This window comes from Lolium rigidum, chromosome 7 (assembly GCF_022539505.1).
Source record: "Lolium rigidum isolate FL_2022 chromosome 7, APGP_CSIRO_Lrig_0.1, whole genome shotgun sequence".
NCBI lineage: Eukaryota > Viridiplantae > Streptophyta > Magnoliopsida > Poales > Poaceae > Lolium > Lolium rigidum.
Window position 1 is genome coordinate 124,685,019 of NC_061514.1, and position 5,472 is coordinate 124,690,490.

Below are 5,472 nucleotides of genomic sequence, written 5' to 3' on the forward strand. Positions count from 1 at the left end.
GTTGGAGGCATCGTCGAGGAGTTCCTTCAGCTGCCTCGTCGCTTTGAGTCTCAGATTTTCCCGATCAAAACCTAAAATTTTGCTTTTGTTGGAGTGGGCGTCGGTGTCGGCATCATCAATTCCCCCTTGGGGGTGTTGTCTTGGCAGCTTCATCGTCGGCCAGGCGTGTGCGTGGTTTCGGGATCGGCGTGGACACCGGAGCCGCGCCTCCGGATTTCGGCGACGTATTTCTTGTGTGGCCTTCGTTGTCGAGTTTTTAGGCGTTGGTTCTAGCCGCTTAGGCGTCACAAGTGTCGGCCTCGCGGGGGCTCGGTCTTGGGATAGGTGTGGGTGGGCTCTAGAGGTTCGGATGTTGGCCGGAGCGGCGACTTATGGAAGTGGTTGTCGAGTTGTAGGGTGTTGTTTTTTGCCGCTACAGCGGAAGAGTCGTCAGCTCGTTTGGTGCACGATCTTAAGACCAGTGTGTTGTTTCGATTTTCGACCAGTTTCTCTCATTAATTGGCCAATTTCCCTTCTGTTGATAAAAAAGATCGAGGCATGCAGGACTGTGGGACTGTGAGTCTGTGAAGAAGCTATAGCTCGGCCCAGTAACTTCTGTAGGCTGTAACGTTGCACAAAGATTCCCAGCTCCCACGGCCCTCCTGAGCCTCTTCTCTACAGGTTCCAAACTCGTGGGCTCGCATTCACCTCTCGTCCCAATCCGAAATCAAATCTTGCCCAGAACCGGTGGAGTTGCCATGGCGTCACCAAACGGGGGCAGCCGCGCCTCCGAAATCCCGGAGTTCCTAGCGGGTTCCGGCGGCCGGCCGTTGCAGGCCGTAGGGGTCGGCACGTCGTCGTTCCCCTTCGTGGCGGAGGACGTCAGGGACGCCGTGCTCGCCGCGCTGGAGCTCGGCTACCGCCACCTCGATACCGCTTCTCTCTACGGCTCCGAGCAGCTCGTCGGCGAGGCCTTTGCCGAGGCGGCGCGGCGCGGGGTCATAGCGTCCCGCGCGGACGTGTTCGTGACGACCAAGGTGTGGTGCACGCAGTGCCACCCACATCTCGTGCTCCCCTCCCTCAAGGAAAGCCTGCAGTTAAGATCTTTGTGCTCATTCCTTCAGCTTTCCCTTTTCAGCTTAATTTGCTAGTAGTAATTCTTTCCTTCCTGAATTGTTTCTCAATCGAGGATCACATAGCATAAACTTGCAGTACTGACAATGCACTGTTTTAATAAAACATAACCACATTTCACATTTGGCAATTGTTGCAAGGTTCTAACAATGTTACTGTTCTGGGAAAGAAACCTGTTTGCCTTAACACTGAATTCTGCCACTTCTGTTATAAGCAAGACTCTTGTGTTCTCATGTCTAGGAAACTTCAAATGGAATACGTCGATCTGTACCTGGTCCACTGGCCGATGAGCGTAAAGCCCAGCAAACCTCACGTCTCAATGAAAAGACAAGACATTGTCCCAATGGACTTGAGAGGCGTATGGGAGGCAATGGAGGAATGCCATCGCCTTGGTCTTGCTAAAATGATTGGTGTTAGCAATTTCACAACAAAGAAATTGATGGAGCTACTTGCAGTTGCAAAAATCCCCCCAGCAGTGAATCAGGTTCGTGTTGATCAATCGTACAAGCAATGGTGATAGCAAAGATTTTTGCTATTCTACGATTTCACGAAAAATCGAATTACAAGCTAATTTAGTGAAAAATCCTTTTGTAAGAAATTGCTCATAGACTACCCTAAATTGTTCTATATCATCATAGATGTTGTATCATTCTTGTTTGATGCCTGAGAAAACCTTTCAGGTTGAGTTGAATCCGGTTTGGCAGCAGAAAAAAATGATTGAATTCTGCAAAGAGAAAGGAATACACGTGACTGCTTATTCTCCCCTAGGAGGCCAAAGTAGGATATCTAAAATCAATGCAGTCCTACAGTCTGAAGTTCTGAAGGAGATTGCCGAGGCTAGAGGAAAATCAGTAGCTCAGGTATTCAGTGTATTTTCTCAATTCATCTTAGGTACTGTTTGGTTTGTACTTAAATCTGCCTCGCCATTTGATAAAAGGTTCTAGCATCGTCCATGAGATGTGGTAAGAAAATTAAGCGAATGCAGATTGTGAACAATTTAAAAGCAGCCAATATGTAGTCTATTACACCTCGATGTTAGCAACGCAATTGACTGTCATTTTCCTCCAGATCTCATTAAGATGGATCTACGAGCAAGGAGCGAGCATGGTGGCCAAGAGTATGAAAAAGGAGAGGCTTAAGGAGAACATTGAAATCTTTGACTGGGAACTGACTGACGAAGACCGTTTCAAGATTGCTCAGATACCTCAGCACAAGAAGGTCACAGTGCTGGGGATCCTCTCACCTGAAGGCGTCCCAAGTGTAGATGTTTCAGAGGTTGATGTCGTTGAGGTATAGGTGTCAGTTCCATGGTTTCATCAATTCATGTCGGGTTCTATATTAGCTTTGGTTGTATAGCATGTTTGACATGATCCGAAAGAAGCGAGGTGAGAACTCCCGCTAGTGTAGGGGTCATATACTGCTACTTGTGCTCTAGAAAACTATGCGTATTAAGGAGGATATTTATAATTAAGAAAAAGGACTATTTATATCATGCAAATTGGTTCAGTTGATGCTCTTGCATGATTTTACTTTCCGAATGCAATGTCATAATTAGGTAGATGCACATGCTGATTCTCCGAGTTAATCCTCTGATTTCTTGTTTACAAAGATTTGGTGAGATGCCTCGAGTGTTGCATGGATAATTGGTGATTCCGTTGAGTTCCTTACATTGCTGGCAGCTATGGTGAGTACTGAGTAGTCACTCGTCAGTCGTCACTCACGCAAGGAATTGTCCAGCCACTTCGATTGTCTGATCCTTGTGGCTACACTACAAAGTTTCAAGTTTGTCAAGGCCGTGACGCGTGACGAACGCTCGGATGGATACTAGAAGGCTCTTGTTGTTGGGTAGGCAACACAACTTATGCGGATCGTGGCTAGGAAGTGAGTGTACGACGTATGACAGACATTTGGGCCTCAGAGTTGTTAAAAAACTATGGCGGCGAAGGGAACGTCTCGTACGCGAAGTTGTCTACTTTATTTTTTGAGGGATCGTATGTCTCAACAAAACGTGCATGTCATGGGTGACGCCATAGGCCTACAGTGTTCTAAAACATGTCATGAGTGACCTTCGCAGGACTCTGGTGACACAAGGAGTCCATCCCAAGAAAACAAAAGCTACCTCTTTGAATAAGAGACGATGAGGACGAATTGCTACTCCACTTGGACAGTATAAAGCCGGCCGTCCGTCGCACGCACCTCCTGGTGTGCGACTACAAGACAATATCGCGTGGACAGGTGTTCTGCAGAGCGACGACACATGTCTTCGACAATGGTGCCGGTGCCGGAGGTGGCTCTGAGGCATGGCAGCGCGAGGCCCATGCCGGCGATCGGCATGGGGACGGCCAATTTCCCGGTCGTGCCGGAGACTATCCGAGACGCGGTGCTCGCGGCCGTGGAGCTCGGCTACCGCCACTTCGACACGGCCTCCATGTACAGGACGGAGGCACCGCTAGGGGACGCTCTGACGGAGGCTCTGCGGGTTGGGCTGGTGGCATCCCGGGAGGAGGTGTTTGTCACCACCAAGCTCTGGTGCACGCAGTGCCAACCGCACCTCGTGCTTCCGTCCCTCCGGAAAAGCCTAGAGTAAGAAAGATCGAGAAAAACAGACGTAGGAGTAGATCAGTCTGTTTATAACTACTTGGCCCGGCCGGTAATTCGTTGATCTTGATCGTCTCAGGAACCTACACTTGGAGTACGTGGACCTGTACCTGATCCACTGGCCGGTGAGCCTGAAGCCCGGGCCAGCGGTGTTCCCGGCGAAGCGGGAGGACGCCGTGCCGTTCGACTTCGAGGGCGTGTGGCGGGAGATGGAGGAGTGCCACCGCCTGGGGCTCGCCAAGGCCATCGGCGTCAGCAACTTCACCACTGGCCACCTCGACAAGATCCTGGCGACCGCCACTGTCCCACCTGCAGTCAACCAGGTTGTTGAGACAGTTAGCAGCTCTTGCGAGATTACTGAATATTGCAACAAGTCGATTAGATCATCACTGAAACTCTACAAGCGATGTGTAGGTGGAGATGAACCCGGTCTGGCAGCAGAGGAAGCTGAGGGAGTACTGCGCAGAGAAGGGCATCCACGTCACAGCATACTCGCCGTTGGGCGGGCAGAACTGGTCTGGGGAAGGCAACGCCGTGCTGGATTCCGAGGTGCTCGCGGAGATCGCCAAGGCTAGAGGGAAGAGCTTAGCACAGGTACGCCACCATTACACAACTCAAAACCTGAATTTTTTCGATAAAGTCAAAACCTGAATTATAGGTTCTGCACACCAAGTTAACCTGTATGACACTAACGGGTTCGCTTTTTCGTCATCTTCTTCAGGTAACGTTGAGGTGGATTTACGAGCAAGGAGTGACCCCAATCGTCAAGAGCTTCAACAAGGACAGGCTCAAACAAAACCTTGAGATATTCGACTGGGAGCTGACCGACGACGACCTGCTCAAGATCAGCCAAATTCCACAGAAGAAGATGGTCACAGCCGCTGGATTGTTCTCGTCTGAAGGCGAGTTTACGTCGGCTGACCTTGCTGACATGGAAATTGTCGAGGAATAGGCATTATATGTAAGAACGCATGCGTTACAGTAAACTTGTATACAGTAGCTTAACATAAAATGGAAATAAACAAAACCGTCCAGTCCAGCGAGACAGTTTTTAATCATCTCTGCGCGCTATTTTGATTCAGGTTACCAGTGAAACTCTAATGATCATCGTTGCCAGTATTCAAAAATATACTCCAACAAACGGTGCACGGTTTTTCTTCAGATGGTCAGCACGTCAGTTTTTGTTGTTTCACGTATCGTTCAGGTGTATCTTTAGGGACCAGCCCAGGTAAAGATTTGACAAGTATGCCCATTCCCCATTCCGACCACAAACATGGCTCTGAATCGCGTCTAAGCACCAGATCATTAGACACCGAAGTGAGCCATGGCTTGTTTGCAGACTGTCCACATGGAACCAACCTTCTGGCCCAAGAGCATCCCATAGATGGCACAGCACGAAGGAGTCCCCAAACAATCAACCTGACGGATGACGTTTGAGGAACGCGACTGAAGATACTCTGAACAAGTATTTGTACCATGCAAATTGGTTGACATAATGCCCTTGTATGATATACTTGTTGTATCAAGCTATGAAGATGCACGAACCGCCCTCCTTTGTTTTTGAAATAAAGATGTTTTATGTGTTTTTTAGATAAAAGGTATTGCATGCCTAGCTTTAAATTAATAAAGCCAAACCATAAGTCAAGTTCTTACAGCCAAACACATCCAAACACATTATTACAACCAAGCCAACCACTAACAACGAGCAAGTCCAATGCCAACTAGAACATAACAGCACAACATAACACCAGGAACATCAGC

General features: G+C 48.8%; 1 pseudogene; it reads left to right on the top strand.

The window, feature by feature from the left end:
• Positions 1 to 599: 599 nt before the first annotated feature.
• LOC124674681 lies at positions 600 to 4,702 on the top strand (annotated as a pseudogene).
• The last annotated feature ends 770 nt before the right edge of the window (positions 4,703 to 5,472 follow it).